At 45.0% G+C, this 25,707-nt stretch overlaps 1 long non-coding RNA gene across 2 annotated transcripts in view; it reads left to right on the top strand.

Annotated features, from left to right (window-relative positions):
• LOC140492409 (uncharacterized) overlaps nt 1-25,707 on the top strand; it is a 33,643-nt gene that overhangs the window by 1,310 nt on the left and 6,626 nt on the right. Inside the window, exons 2-4 of one of the 2 annotated variants that reach the window (XR_011963566.1) lie at nt 7,164-7,270; nt 9,701-9,800; nt 23,945-24,052. This is a non-coding gene — a long non-coding RNA (uncharacterized lncRNA). The remainder of the gene's footprint in view (nt 1-7,163; nt 7,271-9,700; nt 9,801-23,944; nt 24,053-25,707) is intronic. The other variant, XR_011963565.1, reaches the window with a different exon arrangement.

Genomic DNA, 25,707 nt, shown 5'->3' with positions numbered 1-25,707 from the left:
GGTGGAATGAGCTGCCAGAGGAAGTGGTGGAGGCTAGTACAATTAAAACTTGTTGAAGGCATCTAACTGGACACATGATACGATTAGGAAGCGTTTACACGGATATGGGCCAAGTGCTGGCAAATGGGAATAGATGAGGTTCGGATACCTGGTTGGCATGGATGAGTTAAACCGAAAGGTCTGTATCGGTGCTATACGCCTATATGACTGTGGGATCATAACAGCTTATACATCTGTGCTTCATCTCTGGGCTCCCTTATGAGCACTTTGTCAATATCTGGCTTGCTCAGTATCGAACAATGGGTGTATTTCTGGTCTGTTTAGTATTTTCCGATTACTTTTACAGACATTTTTCTAAGTTAATTTTTCTCTGCTGCACAGCCCCTGACCATGTGCTGCTTATTAATTTTTTTCTGCAAAATATTTGACTGTCAAGAATTCTTTTTTCCAATAAGCAAGTGTATTTTCCTTCCATTTCTGACGATTAAATTCTGCACCATTTTCATTCCCTGTAATCTGTTTTGCACTCCCTGAAACATCAACTGTGTTTCTCCTTTCACAGAAACCAGTGATTAATGCCAAATCCCTGTTGCCTGTGGAGAGGGTGATGTTTGACTTTCTTGTACAGCTGCAGTGGTGAAGGTGCTCCCACAATGTGGTTGGGTAAGAGACATTACAGAGTATTCTTTATAGCAACAGTGATGATTTGAAGGTAATGTCCAAATCAAGAACAGTTTGTAGTTTTATTATCCTGCTTATAATTTCACAAAAAATATTATTGGGAACTTTAGACATAAGGTCACAGACTGTTGATATTAGGTCAGGAGACCAAAAACATTGCCAAATAAGCAGGCTTTGATGAATGTCTTAAAGGGGGAAAGCAGACCTGTGAGGTTTTGGCTGCGAATTTCAGAAAATGTTGCTTTGACAACTGTAAAAGCAGCCATACAGGTGAAGTAATGAATTAACAGATCATTGGGAGTCTCGAACAGAATGGGTTGTCGAGGTCTTCAAGGATGTGTGATGCGGTGAGCTAGGGATGATCACAACCAGGAATTAAGTCAAGAGTGAGAATGTTAAATTGAGGAATGTGGGCCGGATGCTGGCAGGTGAGACGAGATTGGGTTGGAATATCTGGTCAGCATGGACGGGTTGGATTGAAGGGTCTGATTCCATGCTGTACATCTCTGTGGCTGTATGTTGTTGAGTATGAATAGGAGCCTTTTGATGGATCAACAAATTTTGGTACGAGGGAGCAATTGGGCAGCAAAGATTTAGTTTTTCTTAAGATTACAGGGAGATTGAATGTGGGAAGCTGGCCAGCAGTGTTTTGGATACTGAAGTCTGGAGATAACACAAGATGGATGAGAGTATATGAGCTGAGACAAGGGTAGAATCAGCTAGAAATCATGATCTTGGAGTGGGACTAATCTGTCACCCTCACCTCGCCTCTGGGATTCAGTTAGTTGCCAGATTGTGAATCGGGCGGTAACACAATCGGGAACTGAGTGGCCCTGGTGGAGACTAAAATGAGTGTCACTCACTGGCTGTTACTGAGCAGCTGCTGCTTTATAGCCCTGTTGATGACATCTTCCATCACTTTACTGCTGATCGAGTGTGGACTGATAGATGGAAATGGGCTGGGTTGGATTGCCCTGTGTTTTTATGATGAACATTCCTGGGCAATGTTCCACATTGTCGGTAGATGCCAGTGCTGGAGTGGTACTTGGCTTGGTGGGTGGCAAGTTCTGGAGCTCAAACCATCAGTATTATTGCCAGAAAATTGTTAGGGCCCGTAGCCTTTGCACGACTGAACCATTTCTTGATGTTATTCAAACTGAATCAAACTGGCTTAAAACTCGCATCTGTGATGTTGGAAACCACTGGCGAAGGGTGAGATGGATCATCCCACTTAGCACTTCTGGCTGAGGATTGCTGCAAATGCTGTTGTTTTATCTGGTGCGTGGGCGTGGGAGACCCCTTCACCGGTAAGGGTGGGGATATCTGTGATGTTTCCTCCAGTGAGTTGTGTAATTGTCCATCACTGTTCACAACTGGGTGTGGCAGAACTGCAGAGCTCCGATCTGATCTATTGGTTGTGGGATCGTTTAGATCTGTTGCTTGCTGCTGATGCTGTTTGACATGAAATAGCTTCAGGAAATGGTTTAAGTAGAATCCAAAGAGATTAAACAAATATATCACAGACAAAAGATAATAGGACCCCTTAAAGATTAACGAGGCTGTCGATGGAACCACCGGGGGTGTGAAAGATATGCAAATATTTCACGTCCTTTTTACTGGAGAAAGATATGGAAGATCGAGAGGTTGGCGAAATAAACAGAGAGAACTTGAAAAGTATCCATGTTACAGTGGAGGTGTTACTGGATGTCTTGAATCGCTTCAATTTAGATAAAGCCCTGGGACCTGATCAGATGTATCCCGGAACTGTCTGGAAATCTAGGGAAGTGACTGTTGGGCCACTTCTGAGGTATTTGTATCATTGATAGTGACAGGTGAGGTGCTATTATTTTTAAAAGGTGATAAGGAGAGGCCGTGGAACAAGAGTATAGTGAGCCTGAAGTCAGTGGCAGGCAAGTTGTTGGAAGGGATTCTGAGAGACAGGATATCCATCTATTTGGAAGAGTAAGGAATAATCATTGACTGTTGTCAATGTGGAGCTGAAAATGTGTTGCTGGAAAAGCGCAGCAGGTCAGGCAGCATCCAAGGAACAGGAGAATCGACGTTTTGGGCATCAACCCTTCTCGAAACGTCGATTCTCCTGTTCCTTGGATGCTGCCTGACTGGCTGCACTTTTCCAGCATCACATTTTCAGCTCTGATCTCCAGCATCTGCAGTCCTCACTTTCTCCTGTTGTCATTGTGGCTTTGTACGTGCACAATCGTGTCTCACTAACTTAACTGAATGTTTTGAAGTGACAAAGAAAATTGATTAAACCAGGCTGTGAACATTGTTAATATGGACATTCAACAAGGTTCCAAAAAGCAGATTGCTTAGCAAGGTTACATAACATGGAATGAAGGGAGAACAAGCCATTTGGGTACAAAACTGGCTTGATCGTAGCAGACAGCGGGTGATGTTGGAGGTTTGCTTTGTGGACTGGAGGACTGTGAGCAGCAATGTGCTACAAGGATCGATTATTGGGTCCTTAAATAAATGACTTGGATGTGAATATGAGATATGGTTAGTAGCTTTACACAAGACACCAAAATTGGAGGTGTAGTGGACAGCAAAGAAGGTTAGTTCAGAATACAACAGGATCTTGATCAGATGGGCCAGTGGAGCAAGGAATGCCAGATAGAGTTCAATTTAGATCAATATTAGCTGTTGGACTTTGTAAAGGCAAATCAGGGCAGGGATTATACACTTACTAGTAAGGTCCTGGGGAGTGTTGCTGAGCAAAGCGACCTTGGAGTGCAGGTTCATAGTTCCTTGAAAGTAGAGTCACAGGTAGGTAAGGGAGTGAATGCAGCGTTTGTTTTGCTCTCCGTCATGTTGTGGCTGTACAGGACATTGATAAAGGCTCTTCTGGAATTCTGTTTTCAGTTCCAATCTCCCTGTTCCAGGAATGATGTTGCGAAACTTGAAACATTTCAGAATATGTTTGCAAGGTCTTTGCCAGAGTTAGACAGTTTGATGGCAGTGCATGTTTGGAGTGAGCTGCCAAGGGAAGGGGTGGAGGCTAGTACAATTACAACATTTAAAAGACATTGATTAAGCCACTTCTGGAATTCTGCTTTCAGTTTGAATTTCCCTGTTCTGGGAAGGATGTTGTGAAACGTGAAAAGGTTCGGACAAGATTTACAAAAACGTTGCCAGGTTTGGAGGATTTGGGCTACAGGGAGAGGCTGAATAGGCTGGGGTTAATTTTCCTCGAGAATCCAAGACTGAGAGGTGACTTCATGGAGATTTATAAAATCACGAGGGGCATGGATAAGGTGAGCAGACGGGGTTCTTTTTCCTGATGTTAGGTCGGTCCAAAACTAGAGCACATGGTTGAGAGGGCAACGATTTAAAAGGAATCTAAGGGCAATGTTTTCAAGCTGAGTGTGGTGTTTGTATGGAATGAGCTGCCAGATGAAGTAGTGGAGGCTGATAAAATCACAACATTTAAAAGGCATCCGATTGGGTACGTGAACAGGAATTGTTTTGATGTACACAGGCCAATAGCTGGCAAATGGGACTCCAGTAGTTTAGGATTCCTAGTTGGCATGGATGAATTGGACCGAAGTTCTGTATCTGTGCTGTATATGTCTATGATGTTAATAAACTAAGATGCGTTCCTCTTGTGGAGAGCAAGCTACAGCACAGATAATTGTCCTTGGAGCTGAGAAGGTGAAGCAGTGATTTTGACCAGGTGCAGATTTGGTTCCAAGGTCTTGAATTTGTGGAGAGAGAGGAATTGTTAACACTGTCACAACTTTTAGTAACTACTTTCAAGTAATTGGCAAATAATACAAAGTGAAAATGTGAACATTATTGTACTCAGTAAGTTCTGAGCATCTGGAACATTCTGAACGACACAGATTCAGCAGGTATTCTGAAAGAGACTTGGAATTTTAATTTTTAAGGAAAGATTTGGGGGGCTGTGGGAAAATAGGAGGGGAATTGGGACAGATTTGCATCATCTCCAGAGGGAGAGAGTACAGCCCCAATGGGCTGAATAGCCCCCAGGCCCTGTCATCTGTGATACTGCCCCATTCACTGTGAATGATGAAGCTCATCCCAGGGCAGAGAGAGGGATTAGCCCTCCACTCTCATCACAATGGGGCCCGGCTGATTGACGGCAACTCCAGACCAATGGGAGGAGAGTCTGTGTGATCCTGCAGCCAATCGGAGTGAATGAGGGGTGTGGCCAGCAAGATGACACATGTCGATGAGCTGTGCAGGTGCAGTGTCACTGTTTGGGGTTGGGAGAGACAGCAGAGACTGGGACAGGGGCTGTTGGACCTGAATTACAAACTCCCGGTAAATTAAAACCAAAGGAACTGCCGAATATGTAAATCAGAAACAACAACCAGGAGGTTCTGGAAATGCTCAGCAAGTCTGGAAGTATCTGTGATGAGAAATCAGAGTTAAAGTTTCAGATCCAGCGTCCCTTCCTCAGAACTGATACTGAGAGAAAAAATGTTGGTTTATATGCAGAAGGTAGGGTTTAGGGGAGGATGTAAGGAGTAAAGGACAGGTGGGGATAGAGCGAGAAGAAGGGTTGGATAAAGGAGTGGATAACGATCTGCCTGGGAAGGGCGACGAGCTGTTAATGGAAACTGTTAGTGGCTAACCATAGGTAGTGTGTAATGACAGGCTGTGAGAACAAGGCCTGGTGTGTGGGGCAGGGGGGCTAGAACATGGGGTTGCTAAACTATGGTTAGCCACTAACTGTCTCCATTGTAAGCTGTTCTCCACAGACATCACTCCGTGTTTGGAGCTCCAGATGGGCGGCACGGTGGCATAGTGGTTTGCACTGCCGCCCATCAGCGCCAGAGACCCGGGTTCTATTCCCATCTCAGGCAACTGTTTGGGTGGAGTTTGCACATTCTCCCAGTGTTTGTGTGGGTTTCCTCCGGGTGCTCCGGTTTCCTCGCACAGTCCAAAAATGTACAGGTTAGGTGAATTGGCCACGCTAAATTGCACGTCGTGTTAGATGTAGGGGAATGGGTCTGGGTGGGCTGATCTTTAGACGGTTTGACTGATCTAAAAACCTCTTCAATATCCTTCCCAACCCCCTTTGTACTCCTCAAAGATGTATCTTAAAGTTGTTATCTTTAATCAACGTTTCCAGCATTCGTGAAGCACTTTAGGAGAATTGTCATGCGAAAGGCTCCATACAATGGAGGTCGTTGTTGTTAATGTCTGACATTAGGAGAAACAGGAATGAACACTCTCTTATACCTGATGAACAGCAGCAAAAGCAGGAAGCACTGAGCATGCTCCTGCCCACAAAGGGCCTCTGGTGATTGATCTCAGAGCAGGACCAATAAGAGGATGGGGACGGGGCTGGAAGACAAGGTTGTGCCGGTTGGTCTGAGTGAATTAGGGGCGTGGCTACACTCAACCACGTGATAAGCTTCTGGATTAGTGGTGCTGGAAGAGCACTGCAGTTCAGGCAGCATCCAAGGAGCAGCGAAATCGGCGTTTCAGGCAAAAGCCCTTCATTAGGAATAAAGTGATACCAGGTGATAAGCTTCACTGGCAGCACTGTGATGTTGTGACCAAGCCATTGGAAATGTGTGAAGGTGCAGGGCATGGTTCAGGAAAGACATATTGACCAGGAAGAGAAGGAAATTTTAATGGAACGGGCTGAGAGGTTTTACAGAACTTAGTGCACATCGGAAAACACAAATTTGAAAATCCCTGGCCCGTTTTTGTGGCAAATGAGAAAATGCCCAAATGGTGAAAGGCGTGAGTGATCGCCGCCATCTTTATTGGGGGCAGTGATCCGTGGGACACGTGTGTGGCTGCCAACTTTGAGAGGGGAAAGCTGCAGGGGGACACATGCGCAGCCTTCCTTGGCAGGGAGTGATAGGCTAGGATTTACACAGAGTCTCAGAGTCAGTATATTTTCAATGTCAAAGAGTGTGATGCTGGAAAAGCACAGCAGGTCAGGCAGCAGCTCATCGGTGGGAAGGAAGATGGACATGTAGGGTAGGTCAAGAGGGCGGTGCTGAGTTGGAAGGCTGGATCTGGGATAAGGTGGGGGGAGTGGAAATGAGGAAACTGGTGAAATCCACATTGATCCCATGTGGTTGGAGGATCTGAACACAGATGATGAGGCGTTCTTCGTCCAGGCATCAGATGCCTGGGATTTGGCGGTGGAGGTGGCCCAGGACCTGCATATCTTTGGTGGAGTGGGAAGGGGAGTTAAAGTCTTTGGGCACAGGCTGTTTGGCTTGTTTAGTGTTTTTTCTGTTACTTTCACAGACCTTTTGTAAGTTAATTTTCCTTTGCTGCCCAACCCCTGACAATGTGCTGCTCTCTCAACGGACTAAATTTTCCACAGTATCTTTGACAGTGAATAATTCTTTTTTTCGACAAAAGAGTGCGTTTTCCTTCCATTTCTGACCATCAAATTCTGCAACATTCTCTCTTCCTGTAATGCATTTAGCACTCCCTGAAATATCAACGATGTGTTTCTCTCTCCACAGACACCAGTGATTAATGCCAAAGCCCCATTGCCTGTGGAGAGGGTGATGTTTGACTTCCTTGTACAGCTGCAGTTCGTGTGGTGAATGTGCTCCCACAATGTTCTTGGGTAAGAGATGTTACAGATTATTCACTCAGCGACAGTGAAGAGTTGACAATGTGTGTGCAAATCAACAACGGTTTGTATTTTTATCATTTTTATAATTTCACAGAAATTGAGAATTTCTGACATATCCCCATTCTGATGGAGATATTGGGTCAGGTAATCAAAAGTATTGCCAAATAAGCAGGTTTTCAGGAATACCTTAAAGGAGGAAAGCAAGTCTGAGAGGGTCAGGGTGCGAATTCCAGACTGTGTTCCCTTGACCGTGTTGAAACAGCCAGACTGGTGAAGCAATGAATAAATGCATCTTTGGGAGTCTGAAAGAAAATGAGTTGTCGGGGTCTCACAGGTTGTGTGGTGCGGGGAGACAGGGATGTTCACAGCCAGGAATTACATCAAGGGTGAGAATTTTAAATTGTTGCTTGTTAATAGGAGCCTTTTGATGGATCAACAAGTTTTGGTACAAGTGAGCACTTCGGCAGGAGGGTTTTAGATACTCTTGAGATTACATGTAAGTTGAATGTGGGAGTCTGGCCAGGACTGTGTTTGGATAACGAAGTCTGGAGATAACACAGGGATGGACGAGTATTTCAGTAAATGAGCTGAGACGAGGGTGGAGTTGGGTGATGTCACTGATGTAGGAATAGTGCTTTTGGAGTTGGGCTGCTCCTCATCACTCCCCCTCCCCAATTCACAAATCTTGTTTGTTGTTCTGTCTGTCTTTTCTGGTTATGTCCTTCTCTCCAATTCTGCTAAGAACTAATATTTGACCTCACGGTTGTTGGAAACTCCTGCTCCATCTCCACTCTCCCTTTCCTTTCTGAATTCCTCATATGTGGTGTCCATCCAGGATCTATCTTTGTTCCTTCCTGTATCTCACCTACATACTGCCTGGAGGTGACATCGTATTGGTTTCACATGTACACTGACGATGCCCAGCTCTCTCTCCCTATCATCCCTCTCCATTACTCCACTGTTACTCATTCATCAAACTACTTACCACACGCCTCCAACTCGATTGGCTGCAATTTCCTCCAATGAAACACTGCAATGGTTAAACCCTTTGCCTTCAGTTGCTATTACAAATTCCTTTCCCTTACTGCTGAGCCCCTCCCTCTTACTGGGAAATGCCTGAGGCAGAACTTCACAATATTGCTCTCATATTCTGACCCCAAGGTGACCTTCTGATCAGACATCTACACAATTGCAAACACCAGGAATTCCAATCTCTAAAATGTTGCTTTTGTCCACCTCACCCCAGCTCCATTGCGACTGAAACCCCTTACCCATGTCTGTGTTGCATTAAAGTTGACAAATCTAAAACAGAACCCTTGATTCTGCAACTGACCCAGAATCTGGTTCTAGGTAACCTCATGATGGGACACATCCTCTCAGTATTTACCCTATCATATCCCTTCATAAACCTATATGTTTCAATAAGATCCCCTCTCATTCTCCCCCAAATCCAAAGAGTCAAGTCCCAGCTTCTTCAGCCTTTTCTTAAAAGATAGTCCCTGCAAACCAGGGATCATCCCAGTCAATCTTCTCTGAATGCTTCCGATGAAGTGATGTATTTCATTAAATAAAGGGACCAAAACTTCTCTCATTACTCCATATGTGGTCTCACTCGCACTATATAAAGTGGCTCTCAGGTATATACTCCAAACTCTTATACTGCAAATCCCCTGAAATAAGGAATAATATTCCATTCCACTTCCTGATGACCTGTTGTAACTGTGTGCTAACTTTGTATTTCCTGCACAGTTACCCCCTGGTCCCTTTTGTGTTGCAGGTTTCTACAGTTTCCACCATTTAAATAGTCCTCTGTTCTTTTATTACCTCCTCCAAAATGAACAACTTCACATTATCCCAAGTTGTGCTCCATTTACCAACTTGTCCACTTCTCCGAATCCCTCTCTGTAAACTGTTTATAATCCTTTTGGAAGTTTACTGTTCTACATTTTCTAGGAGATTTCCCCCCTCATTCTTCTAAATCTTTCCAGGGATCACCGGACAGTGGGAAGCATGCTGAGATGCTGTCTTTTCAGAGAGATTCTTTGGAATGACTGGGAGGATCTTGCTGCCCATTGATCAGAATGGAGACAACTTGCCCATCAAGCTGCATGAGCCTTTCACCCCCCATGTCTTATTGATGAGGCACAGTGGCAGCACGGAAGGAAAGAAAAGGAAGAAAATCCTGCTGTCCGCATCTCACTGACTCTTGGAACATTCTGTCCCATGTGTCAAAGATCTGCCCTGTTCAGTCACATTAAGTCCCAAGGTGAAACTCATAGAAACCCACACAGATTTCCCCCTGAACTGACTGCTGGTCTCCACAAGGGGTAATGTGTACAGTCATCCATGACTAGGAGGAGGGGATGGTGTGAGTTTCTAACCTGACCTGACAGTGAGAGATTTTATAAACTTGTATTACAGGATACTACAGGTGGATATTCAGATGGCAATCTCAGTAATTGTAACGCCAAACTCTGATTGAATTACTCCATTCATCAGGACCTGGATATTTGCACTGTGTGTGAGTATTTTGTTCCAGCTCAATTCCATTTTCTGCATAAACATTCTCCTTTGAATCAAAACGTCCTGTCAATAGATCTCCCCTAAATCTTCAATATGTGTCCAGTAATCCATTTATGATGAGTTGATGAGTGTAAGGTTTAACATCCTAATGAATATGTTTTATAAGCACTTGTCTCTCAGCTCCCCTCAATTTCCTTTGCTACCAGGAGAACAATCTCAGTTTCCCCAAACGCCTGATTCCCCAATGTCTCTTTGCTCTCTATAAGGCACACATCAGGATTGTGTTAGAACATTCTCCACTTGCTTTCATCAGTGCAGCCCTCAACAGCATTAAAGAAAGCGAACATCCTCCAGGACAAAGCACTGTGCCACAGTGGTGTCCCATCTACCACCTTCAGCATTCCCTCTCTCCACCGCCGATGCACAGTGGCATCACTGTGTGAAAGGTAAAGTCAGTATTGTCCTACCAGACCATAGGGCCTCTCTGTTATTAGGGACAGATGTCTGGTGGTGGTTTAACCTGAAGGTTACCACAGCACAGGCAAGGGGAGAGGTTGAGAATGAGAGTCCATCTATTATAGATGGATATTCTTGATATGTATTAACAACACCCATGTTCCTGCAACTAAAATCCCCCATTCCTTGAACCATCCTGGTAACTCTCCTGTGCATCCTCGCAGGGACCCTGCCATCCTTCCCAATGTGTGGGCGACCTCTGGTTTGCACAGACCCAGCTGCTCTGTGTTCCTGTGGGTGATGTCGTCATCGAGCAACAGTTGCAATAAACCTCACTGTCTGTGAGGGTGGGAGACACAAATCCCCAAAACATTTGAGATGTATTTAGTGTGCACTTGCTATGCCATGATAGATGACACTTTTCCACAAGTACTGGAAAATAGATGAGGATACGTCGGTGGTAGTTTTCTTTCTCACAGACCCGATGGACCACCAGAGCATTTTTCTGTTCTGTTTACCGCTGAGATGTTTATTATAGGAATATGACAGGCTCCGTTGGACCTCACGTCAGAAAAGGTGATACTAGAATAGATGACACGTGATTGGTCAATTATTTTTGGAAGGAAAGTGAGACACAGAGGTTTAAAAGGAAATTCAGAAGCTCAGCGCAGGAATTGTAAAGGGCAATCATCAAGTGAGAAATAAACATTGGGCATCCTGAAAGCTGGAAATAACGAAATGCACATATAGCAGAGCTTTGAGAGACTGGAGGGGATTAGACATGGGGAGGATAATGAAGCTGGAGGAGATGCAAGTTGGAAAGGATTGTGAGGATGGAGGATGTTACAGAGATAGAGATATTTGTGATAGAGGTTTTTTTGATTTTGAGGCTGGAGTGGAATTATAGAGATGAGGAGGATTTGTAAGGCTGGATGAGGTGGCACTGATAGGGAGAGTTCCAAACAGAGAGGAATTTACAGAGATAACGAATCATAAAGTTACACAGCATCGACACAGACCCTGTGGTCCAACCAGTCCGTGTCGACCATAAATTCGAACTGAACTGATCGCTTCTGCCTCCACTTGGTCCAAGTCCATCCGAGCATTCTCTATTGATATACGGGTCCAAATGGTTTTTTCCTATTAGAATCCCATTCCCCTACCCTTTTGCTCTATATTTACCCCTGACTAATTCACTCAACCCAATCATTCCTGAACACTATGGGCAATTGAGCACGGCCAGTTCACCTACCCTGTACATCTGTGGATTGTGGGAGGAAACGGCAGCACCTGGAGGAACCCACGCTGACATGGGGAAGAATATGCAAACTCCACATGGACAGTCACCCAATACAGGAATTGAGCCTATGTCCCTGGCGCTGAGAGGTAGCAGTGCTAACCGTTGAGCCACTGTGCCACCCTGAAATTGTAATTGTATTCACAGCTACCATGTCCTCTGCAAGTTTATTCCACGTGTGAACCATTCGCTGTGCAGAAACAAAAAGTAAAATCCAGAACTTCTTTTTAAAGCCTTCCTTTTCTCACGTTAAAAAGTATGTCCCCAATCTTGAATCGCGCCCCCTCCTGGAAAGGGCATCTGCTGGTCACCTTACTGAAACTCTTCAGGATTTTATAAACCTCCAATAAGGTCACCCCTCGGCCTCCTGTGCTCCAGTGAAAAAGGACCCAGCCTATCCAGACTCTGCTTATAATTCATTCCCTCCGTTCCCATTACCGTCCTGGTAAATCTCTTCTGAACCTACTCCGATTTATTAATATCCTTCCTGTAACAGCACAATCAGAACTGGGCACAGTATTCCAGAAGAGGCCTCCCTAACGTCCTGTACAACCTCAACATAACGTCCCAACTCCTATATTCAAAGATCTGAGCAATGAAGGCGAATGTGCTAAAGCCCTTCTGAACCACCCTGTCCGCATGTGCCACACAGTTCAAAGATCTGAACCCCTCGGTGTCTTTGTTCCAAATCACTATCCGAGGCCCAACTTTTAATCAGTATAATTCCTGCCCTCGTTAGTTTTACCAAGATGTACTATTTTGCATTTATTCCAATCCAAAAAACACAAACATCCTTCGAGTATAAAGGCAAGAGGAGCATACTTCAGAGTAAAATCAGTAAGGCAAAAAGGGGACAGGAAACCGCTTTGGTGAATAGGGCGGTTTGGACAAACCCGGGAACTACAGACGCTGTGCTAGACTAGGTGTTGGAGGGAGCCCTGAGCGACAGGATTTGTGTGTATTTGGAAAAGCACAGACGGATTAGGGATAGTCAGCATAACTTCATGCATGGGAAATCATGTGTCACACACTCGATCTGGTTTTTAAGAAGTCACAAAGAGGATTGATGAGAGCAGAGCAGTAGATGTGGTCTATATGGACTTCAGTAAGGTGTTCGGCAAGGTTCCCCATGGGAGACTGGTTAGCAAGGTCTCACGGAAGTAGACATTTGGATATAGAACTGGCTCAAAGGAAGAAGACAGAGGGTGGTGGTGATGGATGATTATTTTTCAGACTGGAGGCCTGTGACTAGTGGAGTGCCACAAGGATCGGTGCTGGGTCCACTACTTCTCATCATTTATATAAATGAATTGGATGTGAACACGGGAGGTATAGTTAGTAAGTTTGTAAATGGCACCAAACTTGGAGGTGAGGGGACAGTGAAGAAGGATACCTCAGATTTCAATGGTATTTTGATCAGATGGGCAAATGGGCTGAGGAGTGGCAGATGGAGTTCAATTCAGATAAGTGCGAGGTGCTGCATTTTGGAAAAGGAAAGCTTAGTAGGACTGATACACATCATGGTCATGTCCTGGGGAGTGTTGCTGAACAAAGGGACCTTGTTGTGCAGGTTCACAGCTCCTTGAAAGTAGAGGCGCAGGTAGATAGGATAGTGAAGGTGTTTGGTATGATTTCCTTGATTGGTCAGAGTATTGAGTAAGAGAGTTGGGAGGTCATGTTGCAGCTGTTCAGGACATTGGTTTGGCCACTCTTGCAATATTGTGCACAATTCTGTTCTCCACCTATCACAAGGATGTTGTGTAACTTGAAAGGTTCACAAAAGACTTATAAGGATATTGCCAGGGTTGGAGGGTTTGAGATATAGGGAGAGGCTGTATAGGCTGGGGCTGTTTTCCCTGGAGCGTCAGAGGCTGAGGAGTGATCTCAGAGGTTTATAAAATCATGAGCATGGATCGGATAGATAGACAAGGTATTTTCACTGGAGTGAGGGAGTCCAGAACTAGAGGGCATAGATTTAGCATGAGGGAAAATATATAAAAGGGAGTTAAGGGGCAACTTTTTCATGCGACGTTTATGGAACGAGCTGCCAGAGGGAGTTGTGAAGGCTGGTACAATTGCAACATTTATTAGGAATCTGGATGGGTATATGAATAGGAAGTGTTGCGAGGGATATCGACCAAATGCTGGCAAATGGGACGAGATGAGGTTCGGATATCTGGTCGGTATGGACGAGTTTGACTGAAGGGTCTGTTTCCGTGCTGTATGTCTGTGACTCACAGCCGGGGATCAGCTCAGTGGGTTTCAGTCTCTTAAAAGGTAAATCTTACTCTGTTTTACTTTTTAAAATCCGCAACATTCAGTAGGGTGAGTGTTTACTAGTCTAAATGCCTCTGTTATGATCTTTTGGTTGAATGTTTTAAATATAAAATACAGGTACTAATGTATTCGAAAGCAGTCTTTTGTAAAGCTGTAAGACTCTGCCTTTTTCTGGGTCTACAGATTAAGGTGCAGAGATGGCCATTCGTACAGCGATGTGCACTTCCTGGAGGAGAGTAGGGGGAGTTTGAATGATCCTGATGATAGCCTGCAGGAAGTGATGCAAATCCTCTTGGATCACATGGATCAGATGGAGCGGTGCTTAATGGTACTGAAGAATTTACCAAGAGTCAGGATGTGTGATAGGTGGCAGTTTCAGGCCGGAAAACTGCCGATGCAGTCAGGTAGATGGGTTACCTCTCGGACAGGTAGGAGAGGGAGATAGGTAGAGCAGGAGTCTCCTGTGGCTATGCCCATCTGAAACAAGTATACTATTATGGATAATGCAGGTGGTCATAGACTCTCAGGGGAATTTTGCACTGACAGCCAAGTTACTGCTACTGAGACTGGCTCTACTATAATGAGAGGTATATCAGATTCCAAACGCTCAATGATGATAAGGGACTCTGTAGTTGGGCACAGACTGCTGTTTCTGCAGCTGACAGTGAGACATCAGAATGGGGTGGTACCTCCCTGGTGCCAGGGTCAAGGATGTTTCGGACAGGTAGCAGAATATTCTCAAAGGGAAGAATGACCAGTGAGAGGTCATTGTACATTGGTACGAATGACATAGGAAGGGGAAAGAAGAAGTCCTGATGAGAGAATATAGCAAATTTGCCTGGAATATAAAAAAGTAGGTCCTCAACCATAATATCTGCATTACTTCCGGTGCTACATGCTAGTGAGAGTAGGAATAGCAGGATGGAGGAGATGAATGATTGGCAAAGGAGCTGGTATAGGGCAGATGGATTCACATCTTTTGATCATTGTAATCTCCTCTGGAGTAGAGTTGACCTGCATAAGAAGGATGGATTGTACCTGAATTGGAAGGTGTCTGATATCCAGGCAGGGAGATTTGCTAGTGTTACTCAGGTGGCATTAATCCAGTGAGGGTAAACCCAAAGAGATAGTGAGAAAAGAGGTATGTCTGAGGCTGGTACAGTTCAGAAGTCAGACAGTCAAGGCAGGCAAGGGCAAGGCACAGAACCAGGTAGAACTGACAAGTTACACTGCATTTACTTCAATGCAAGAGGTCTGACAGGGAAGGCAGATGGGCTCGGTATAGTTTTGAACATGGGACTATGATATCATGAGTATTACAGAAATGTTGCTCAGGGATGAGTAGGACTGGCAGTTTAATGTTCCAGGGTATCGATGCAAGAGGAAGGATAGGAAGGGGGACATGAGAGGAGGCGGAGTGGCCTTTTTATTTCGAGGTAGCATTACAGTTGTGCTGAAGAGAGGATAATTCTAGGAGTACGTCCAGTGAAGTTATTTTGGTGGAACTGGGAAAGAAGAAAGGGATGATCACCTTGTTGTTATTATCTGCGTGGATTTCATCTGTTTGCGCTGGTTTCCTCCCACTATCTAAAGATATGCAGGTTGTGTGGATTTTCCAGGCTGAATTGCCCATATTGTTCAGGGATGTGCACGCTAGGTGGATTAGCCGTGGGGAATGCAACATTACAGTGGTAATGTAGGAGTCTCTGAGGGTCAGTGTGGTTGTGATGAGCTGAATGGCCTACTTCCACGCTGTCAGGGTTCTCTGATAATTCTACTAGTTTTAAAATAGTTACAGAAAATAATAGACCAGATCTAAACAGTGCTCTAAATTGGACAAAGGCGAATTTTGACAGTACATGGTGAGAAATTTCAATATTCCCTTGCTATTCCCAGGCTGGAAAGTGGGAACATAAGAACATAAGAAAGAGGAGCAGGAGTAGGCTACCTGGCCCCTCAAGCCTGCTCTGCCATTCAATAAGATCAGGGCTGATCTTTTCATGGCCTCAGGTCCACATTCCTGATCTCTCACCATAACCCTTAATTCCTTTCCTGTTCACAAATCTATCTTTTGACCGAAAGATAGTCAAGTCGATAACCGAAACTGCTGCACTCAGCAGCAAATTCCACAGATTCACAGATTTATCTGAAGAAGTCCATCCTGAACTCAGTCCTAAATCTGATGCCCCCTTATTTTGATGCTCTGCTCCCTAGTTTGACCCACCCCCAGCGGAAATCACCTCCCTGCTTCTATCTTATCTACTCCATTCATAATTTTATTTTTTTCCTATCCAACCTCCCATACTTCGAAATTCCAATGAGCATACTACCAGTTTCCTCAATCTCTCCGCATATGCCAACCCTCTGAAATCCTGACTGAAACTAGTGACCCTCCTCTACACTCCCACCAGTGCCAGTACATCCTTCCTGAAGTAAGGAGACCAAACCTGTACACAGTACTCCAGGTGTGGCCTCCCCAGCACCCTGTACAGCTGCAGCATAACCATCCCTCTAGCAATGAAGGACAATATTCCCTTCACTGTCTTATTTACCGGCTGCACCTGCAAACCAATTTCCTGTGATTCATGCACAAGGAAACCCAGCTCCCTCTGTACAGCAGCGTGCTGCAAGTTTTCATCATTTCATCATCAGTTTGCTGTTAGTATGACCTAAATGGATGACTTCACATTTCCTAACCTTGTCCTTCATCTGCCAGATCCTTACCCACTCACTTAACCTATCTGTAACCCTGTGCAGACTGACAGTGGCCTCTGCAGACATTGCTCTACCACTCATCTTAGTGAAGTCTACCTTTCATGAATCGATGCTGTGTCTGCTCAATGAGATAATTTCTATCAACATAGCTCACTATTTCTTCCTTAAGAGATCGGGCATTTTCCCCACAGGTCCCCTAACAGGTCCATTTTAAAATATTTGCATCACATTTGTAGCTTGCCAATCTGTCAGAACTGTCCCAGAGTCCAGCAAATTTTAGTGAATTATCACGAGTGCATTTGCTATTTACCCTCAGCCATCTGTTAACGTCCCCTGGGATGCATTCCATCACGGCCAGGCGACCCATCTATATTTAGGCTCTTATCTTGCCCAGCATTACCTTTTTACTGATAATGATTGCTTCTTTGTCCTCATCTGCCATTGCGTCCATAGGCCTGCGACAACGAGAGTACACAGACAGTATGTTCCTGTTAAGGCCTTAATAGGTAGTGTAGGGAATGCTGCCTGTCGTGAGAAATTGAGAGTCTCGTCAAGAAAATGAAGGAGGGATACGGCAGGTGCAGACACCTGTGTTTGTGTGAATTCCTGGAGGAGTATAGGGGCAGTCGGAGTCTCCTCGAGGGAAACCAGGACAGCAAAAACGGGACATGAGAGAGCTTTGGGAAATAGGTTCCCAGAGAATCCAGAGATTCCAGAAATACACTAAGGATAAACGAGTAACCAGGCAGAGAATAGGGACCCTCAAAGATTAAGAAAAAGCTCCTGTTTGTCCTTGATAAGTATATACCTGTCAGGCAGAGAGGAAGCTGTAGAGTGCGGGAGCTGTGGTTTACAAAGGAAATTGAATCTCTCTTCAAAAGGAAGAAGGCGGCTTATGTTAGGATAAGATGTGCAGGCTCAGTTAGGGCGCTTGAGGGTTACAAGATAGCCAGCAAAGTCCTAAAGAAAGAGCTCAGAAGTGCCAGGAGGAGACATGAGAAATTATTGGCAGATAGGTTCAGGGTAAACCCTAAGGCTTTCTATAGGTATTTAAGGAATAAAAGAATGACGAATAAGATTAGGGCCAATCAATGATAGTAGTGGGAAGTTGTGTGTAGAGTCAGAGGAGATAGGGGAAGCACGAAATGAATATTTTTCAACAGTATTCCCTTTAGAAAACGACAATGTTGTTGAGATTACTGAGATACAGGCTACTAGACTAGGTGGGATTGAGGCTCATAATGAACAGGTATCAGAAATCCTGCAGAGTGTGAAAATAGATAAAACCCATCCGGCCCAGTGAACTTATCCTAGGATCCTCTGGGAACCCAAGGAGGAGATTGCCGAGCCTTTGGCATTGATCTTTAAATCATCATTGTCTCCAGGAATAGTGCCAGAAGACTGGAGGATAGCACATGTGGTTCCCCTGTTCAAGAAGGGGAGTAGAGACAACCCTGGTAATTATAGACCAGTGAGCTTTACTTCAGTTGTTGGTAAAGTGTTGGAAAAGGTTATAAGAGATAGGATCGAGAAAAGAATAATTTGATTAGGGATAGTCAGTACGGTTTTGTGAAGGGTAGGTCGTGCCTCACAAACCTTATTGACTTCTTTGAGAAGGAAACCAAACAGGTAGATGAGAGTAAACTGGTTGATGTGGTGTATGTGGATTTCAGCAAGGCGTTCGATAAGGTTCCCCACAGTCGACTATTGTACAAAATGCGGAAGGATGGGATTGTGGGAGATAAAGCAGTTTGGATCAGTAATTGGCTTGCTGAAAGCAGACAGTGGTGATTGATGGGAAATGTTCATCCTGGAGTCCAGTTACCAGTAGTGTACCGCAAGGGTCGGCGTTGGATCCACTGCTGTTCGTCATTTTCATAAACGACCTGGATGAGGGCGTAGAAGGGTGGGTTAGTAAATTTGCAGACAACACGAAGGTCGGTGGAGTTGTGGATAGTGACGAAGGATGTTGTATGTTACAGAGAGACTTAGATAAGCTGCAGAAATGGGCTGAGAGGTGGCAAATGGAGTTTAATGCGGACAAGTGTGAGGTGATTCACTTTGGTCAGAGTAACTGGAATGCAAAGTACTGGGCTGATGGTATGATTCTGAGGAGTATCGATGAGCAGAGAGGTCTCAGTGTCCAGGTTCACAGATCCTTGAAAGTTGCCAACCAGGTTCACAGGGTTGTTTAGAAGGCATACAGTGTTTTAGTTTTTATTAATAGGGGGATCGAGTTCCGGAACCATGACGTTATGCTTCAGCTGGACAAGACTCTGCTGAGGCTGCACTTGGAGTATTGTGTCAGTTCTGTTCCCCACATTATAAGAAGGATGTGGAAGCTTTGAAAGGGTGCAGAGGAGATTTACTGGGATGTTGCCTGGTATGGAGGGAAGGTCTTACGAGGAAAGGCTGAGGGACTTGAGGCTGTTTTCGTTAAGAGAGAAGAAGGTCGATACGTTACTTAATAGAGACATACAAGATAATCAGATCGTTAGATAGGGTGGACAGGGAGAGCCTTTTTCCAAGAATGGTGACGGCGAGTACGAGGAGTCATAGCTTTAAATTGAGGGGTAGTAGATATAGGACAGATGTCAGAGGTAATTTCTTTACTCAGAGAGTAGTCAGTGTATGGAATACTATGCCTGCAACGGTCGTAGATTCACCAACTTTAAGTACATTTAAGTCGTTATTGGACAAGCATATGGACGTACATGGAATAGTGTTGGTTAAATGGGCTTCAGATTGGTATGACAGGTCGGTGCAACATTGAGGGCCGAAGGGTCTGTACTGTATTTTAATATTCTTTGTTCTATGAGCAATATGCTGTAAGGATCGTTTCTGGGTCCACTGCTTTTTTTCATTTCTGTAAATGTTTTCTATGTGAATATAGGAGGTATGATCAGTGACTTTACATCGATACCAAAATTGGAGGTGCAGTGGACAGGGAAGAAGGTTACCTCAGATTACAATGGGACTTCAAACAAATGGGCTGAGGAGTGGCAGATGGAGTTTAATTCAAAAAAAATGTGAGGTGCTCCATTTTGGAAAATCAAATCAGGGCAGGACTTATGCACTTAATGGGAAGATCCTTGGGAGTTGTTGCTGAACAAAGAGATCTTGGAGTGCAGGTTCATAGTTCGTTGAAAGTGGAATCATACATAGGCAGGGTAGTGAAGAAGGCTTTAGTATCCTTGCCTTTACTGGTTAGTGGATTGAGTACAGGAGTTGTAACTGCATTTTGTGGCTGTTCAGCACATTGATTCAGCCACTTCTGGAATTCTGCTTTCAGTCCTGGTTTCCCCGCTATCGGAATGATATTGTGAAACTTGAAAGTGTTCAGAAAAGATGTGCAAAGATATTACTAGGGTTGAGGGTTTCAGCAATATAGGGATAGGCTGGGGCTGTTTTCCCTGGAGCATCGGATGCTGAGAGATGACCTCAGTGGTTGATACAATTGTGAGGGACATGGATAGGGTGAACAACCAGGGTCTTATTCCCAGGTTAGGTGAGTCCACATCTATGGGGCACAGGCTTAAGGAGTTAGGAAAACAATTTATAAGGGATCTGAGGGCATTGTGTTCAAGCTGAATGTGGTATGTGTATGGAATGAGCTGCCAGAGAAAGTGTGGTGGCTGGTACAATTGCAACATTTAAAAGGCATCTGATTTGGGTAAACGATTAGGAAAGGTTTAGAAGGTTATGGGCCAAGTGCTGTCAAATGGGTCGGGATTAATTTAGAATATCTGGTCGGCATGGACAAGTTGGACCGAATGGTTTGTTTCTGTGCTGTCCATCTCAATAACACTGAAACATTAAAATTAAGATAAGTTTCTCTATGTGGAAAGTTAGCAGAAGGTCAGATAATTCTCCTTGGAGCTCAGAAGGTTAAGCAGTGATTTCAACCAGGAGCAGATTTCTTTCCAGGATATTTAATTTAAAGAGACAGAGGGAGAAATTATTAACGTCACAATTTTTAGGAACTACTTTGAAGTAATTGGCAAATAATGCAGGTTAAAAATGTGAACATTATTATATTCCGTAAGTTCTAAGCATCTGGATCAGTTTGAACGAGAGCTGGATGAAGATTCAGTAATTATTGTCAAAACAAATTTGCAATTTAGCTTCTTTTTAGGAAGGATTTGGAGGACTACAGGCAAATGGGAAGTGTGTTGGGACAGACTGGCACCATCTCCAGAGGGCGAGTGGACAGCCCCAATGGGCTGAATAGCCCCCAGTTCCTCTACTCTATGATACTGCCCCCTTTCACTGAATGTTGAAGATCATGCCAGTGCAGAACCATAGAGATGTACAGCATGAAAACAGCCCCTTTGGACAAACTAGTCCATGCTGACCAGATATCCTAACCTAACCTCGTCCCATTTTCGCCAACACTTGGCACAGATCCCACTACACCTTTCCAATACATATACCCATCCAGATGCCAAATGGTCTAATTGTACTAACCTCCACCACTTCCCCTGACAGAAGATTCCATACACGCACCACCCTGCTGTGAAAAAACTTGACCCTCTGATCCCTTTTAAATCTTTCCCCCCTCACATTAAACCTATGCCCTCTAGTTCTGGACTCCTCCACTCCAGGGAAAAGACCTTATCTATTTATTCTATCCATGCCCCTCATGATTTGATAAACCTCTATAAGGTCACCCTTCAGCCTCCAATACTCCTGGGCGGAGCGCACAACTTTTGTCACAATGGGGCCTGGGTGGTTGATGGCAGCTTCAGATCAATAGGAGAGTTGGTGTGATCCTCCAGCCAATGGGAGTGAATGAGGGGTGGGTCCAGTGGGCCAACATGTGACCATGAACTGTGCAGGTGCAGTGTCACTGTGGTGCGGGTGTACTCAGTGAATGTGAAGCGAGTGAGAGAGACAGCAGAGACTGGGAGAGAAATTGAGTTTGTATGGACTGGGAGTGTTTATAAACACACGGTTTTAGGCGGCTAGACCTGAATTAGAAATTCCTGGTAAATTAGAACCAAAAGGACTGTGGATGCTGTAAATCTCACACAACAACCAAAAGGTACTGGAAAAACTCAGCAGGTCTGGCAGCATCTGTGAAGAGAAATCAGAGTTAATGTTTGGATCCGCTGACCCTTCCTCAGAACTGATGTTACTGAAAAGAAATGTCAGTTTATATGCAGAAGTTTGGGGTTAAGGAGTAAATGATAGGTGGTGATAGAGTCCAAAGAGATGGGAGCAGTTGGACAAAGGAGTGGATAACAATCTGACTGGGGGGAGGGTGAATAACTGTTTATGGGGACTGTTAGTGGCTAACCATATGTAGTGTATAATGGCAGGCAATATGATAAAAAGGACTGGTATGTGGGTTAAGAGGCTAGGGCGCTAGGACATTGGAGAGTTCAGCACCTAAAATTATTGAATTTGATACTGGGGATAGAGGGGTGCAGGGTCCCCAAGTAGAAGAGGAGATGTTGTTCTTCCAGCTTGTATTAAAGTGTGGCGCTGGAAAAGCCCAGGCAGCATCTCAGGAGCAAGAGAATCGACGTTTTGGGCATAAGCCTTTCATCAGGAATGCCAGGATTGTAGAGAGAGGGGGGTAGTAGCACGGCTGAGATATAAATAAGAGGGATGTGTGGGGTTGGTGGGAAGGGAGCTAGGAAGGCAATAGGAAGATGTAGGTGGAGGGTAATGGACAGAGGGTGGAGTGGATAATTGGAAAGGAAGTTGAACAGGTGGGACAGCTCAAGGGGGTGTTGTCGAGTTGGAGGGTTGGATCTGGGATAAGGTGGGGGAGGGGAGATGAGGGAACCTTCATTCTGTGGTTAAAGGGTCCCAATGTGGAAGATGAGGTTTTCTTCCTTCAGGCGGCTGGGATTTTTTGGTGGAGACGGCCCAGGACTTGCATGTCCTTGGCGGAGTGGGTGGGGAAGTTGAAGTGGTCGGCCACAGGATGGTGGGGTTGGTTGGTGCATGTGTCCCAGAAATGTTCCCTGAAACATTCCGCAAGTTGGTGTCTGACTCCCTAGTGGAGAGGAGACGACATCAAAATCAAAGGCCATAATAGGTGAGGTGTTTGAATGTGCTGGAAATTCTCTGCTGGATGTGCAAGGATCCATTATGGGTGAGGGGGAGGTGTGGGCACAGGTTTTACACCTCTTGCGTTGGCAAGTGAAGGTGCTGGGAGTGGAGGGTGGATGGATCTGACAAGGAATTCACAGGAAATCGTCTCTGTCGAATGATGAAAGGAATGTAGAGGGAAATATATCTGGTGGGATCTGATTGTAGGTGGTGGAAATGGCGGAGGCTGATGCGTTGTATCTGGGTGGAAGGTGAGGACTAGGGCATTCTATCCTTGTTGCAGTTGGAGAGGTGTGGTTCAATGGCAGAGGTGTGGGAAGTGGTGGAGATACACTGGAGAGTATTGTTGACCACATGGGAGGGGTAATTGCAGTCCTTGAAATACGGGGGCGTTTTGGTATGTTCTGCAGTGTTCTGCCAGCTTGCATCAAGCTTCACTGGAACACTGCAGTAAGCATGAGACAGATGTTGGCCAGGGAACAGACTCGTGTGTTAAAGTAGCAGGCAGCTGGAAGTTCAGGGTTTTTTTGTCGCAGAACGTAGATCATCAGCTGCCGTTTCCACCACATCTACTGAGATGGTGCCAGACACAGGTTCCTGTGCCCTCCATTAACAGCTATGCACCCTCCCAGCCAGATTGTTATTCACTCCTTTGTCTTTCCAAATGTTACAGTTTATTTTGGGCACTGTTCTCACCTATTATCGACTCTTTATACCCCTATTTCCTGCAGTCCAAAGATATGCAGGTTAGGTGAATTGGCCCAGCTAAATTTCCCGTAGTATTCAGGGATGTATAGGTTAGGTGCATTCGTCAGGGGAAATGCAGAGTAATAGGGTCGAGGAATGGGTTTGGTTGAGAAAATCTTCAGAGGGTGAGTGTGGACTTGTTGGGCCGAATGGCCTGTTTCCACACTGTAGGGATTCTAATTTTCCCAGCTGCTCTCGGTTCTGAGGAAGGGTCACTGGACCTAGAATGACCCTTGGTGTGTGCAGGAGGAGGAAACGGGAAAAGGGAGTTGGATCCAGTTGAGACTGGGAGGGTTTAATTACACCCTGTACGTGTTGATGGACCTGAATTAGAAACTCTTGGTCCCACCTTTGCAGCAAATGGGAAAATAGTTGTGGCTCTCAGGCGGTGATTGGTCCTGGGTTAGGCCACCATCTTTATTTGGGGCAAGGTACAGCGAGGCACATGGACATATCCTCTTCCTGGGTGGGGAAGGGGTGATTGAAAGCGGAGCATTTACACATCAAAAACATACAAAGAGAAATTTTTGTCTTTACTGTTCAGTCTGCACTGACTGTGAGTTTTGTTTTGTGAATTCATTTTATAGGATATTAATTGAGAATAATTGAGACAGGGATCTCTGAAGCAATATTCTATCGTCAGCAGGGTCATCAAGATCTGAATACCATTGACATTTAACAGTGGAAGGAGAAAGGTGTGTCTGTTCTGTCTGTGGGAAATTATCTGTTTTTTTTCAAGCAAAAAGCAGGAAGATGTTCAAACTGTGGTTGGATCACCCTTTGGATTTGTGTTCAATTCTTGGCCCTGCAGCTGTGGAAGGTATTATTGGCGTGAGAGAGAGTGTAGACCTATCCAAATGACACCTCGTCTTTTTATAGGAACTGTCAGATTTAGACCCAATCACCCACTTCATGATGTTAACCTGTAAACTCCTCATTTTCAATTCCCTGCAAACTTCTCATTAAAATTCCTTATGGACTGAAATTCCAGCACCATTTCAGGTGGAATGTTCAAGGTTCTGATAACTGTCTGTTCATCCAGAAACTGCTGAAGTCCATGTTGACTCTGGGGTTACAAAGGGCTGAGCTGAAAGATGAGGTGCTGTCCCTGAGCTCCCATTGAGATGCATTGGAACAGTACAGGAGGCTGAGGGCAGTGTAGGTGTGAGCAGACAATGAAAATGACAGGGCTGCACTGAGGGTGCTGCCTGGCTCAATGAGAGTGTTTTGGAGTTGGGTGTAAACAGAGCGAGGGGAGACAGGGAGAAAGTGAACCACAGCTTCAGTTTTAGTTCAGGCCATTCAGAAATTCACATGGTCCCAATGGGAACAGCCAAGTTGTAAGTGAAACCTGCTGAGTTTTTTTTAACAGTTTTTAAAGTATAAAATGTCAGCTTAAGTAAAGATCGGGGCTTTTGATTATAATGGAAATGTCTGAAGAGAAGGAAGGTTGCTAGCGCATTTAGATTCTCCTAATGGGAGTAACTAACTGAAACTAGAGAGACATTGTGACAGGAGACCTTAGACCAGTGATGTGCTCCTCTTGTACAATGTGCGAAATACGGGACACTTCCAGTGTCCGTGACGGCGATGTGTGCAAGAAGAGTGCCCATCTGCAGCTACTGGGAAACTGTTTTTCAGACCTGGAGCTGAGAGTGAACTCACTGTGGAGCAATACTGAGAATGTTATGGACAGCACGGTTAGTGAGTTAGTCACACTGCAGGTGAGGGTTACACAGGCAGAAAGGGAATGGGTGATCATCAGATCAAGTAAAAGGCTCAGGAAGGAAGTGCAGGACTCCTCACTGATCGTTCCGCTTCTCAAACAGATATTGTGCACCGCTTGGGATTCTATAAGGGGGGAGCAGGTGGAGTAGACTCTCAGGGGAAATCAGCAACAGCCAGGTTCAGTGCACCACAGAAAGCTCCGCTGCACAGAACGGGACGAAGGAGAATGGCAGAGCTATCGTAACAGGGGATCCAATAGTCAGGGTCAGAGATAGGCGCGTCTGTGGCCACAGACATGAATCCAGGACAGTGGAATTGAACCCAGGTCCATTTATTGATATATGCACTGACCAATAAAGGTCAGCGTTCCAAATGCAACCTTCAGCACTTGATCACCCTCAAACTCTACTTTCCAGGGAATGTGCACTTGTTCTGAGCCCTTCAGAGGGATTGAAGGGGATGGGGAGAAAACAGGAACATGGTTGTGTTGTAGATCTACAAAATAACCATCACCCTCCCCTCTCGGTCTCTCCTCTCTGTCTCCCACCCCCCATCATGCCTCCTCCCCACCACAGGTAAAAGACCTTGTGAATTTACCCTATCCATGCCCCTACTGATTTTA

The sequence above is a fragment of the Chiloscyllium punctatum genome, chromosome 21, assembly GCF_047496795.1.
Source record: "Chiloscyllium punctatum isolate Juve2018m chromosome 21, sChiPun1.3, whole genome shotgun sequence".
Lineage (NCBI taxonomy): Eukaryota > Metazoa > Chordata > Chondrichthyes > Orectolobiformes > Hemiscylliidae > Chiloscyllium > Chiloscyllium punctatum.
The sequence above is the reverse complement of the archived record's forward strand: the minus strand, read 5'-3'. Positions and strand labels throughout refer to the sequence as shown.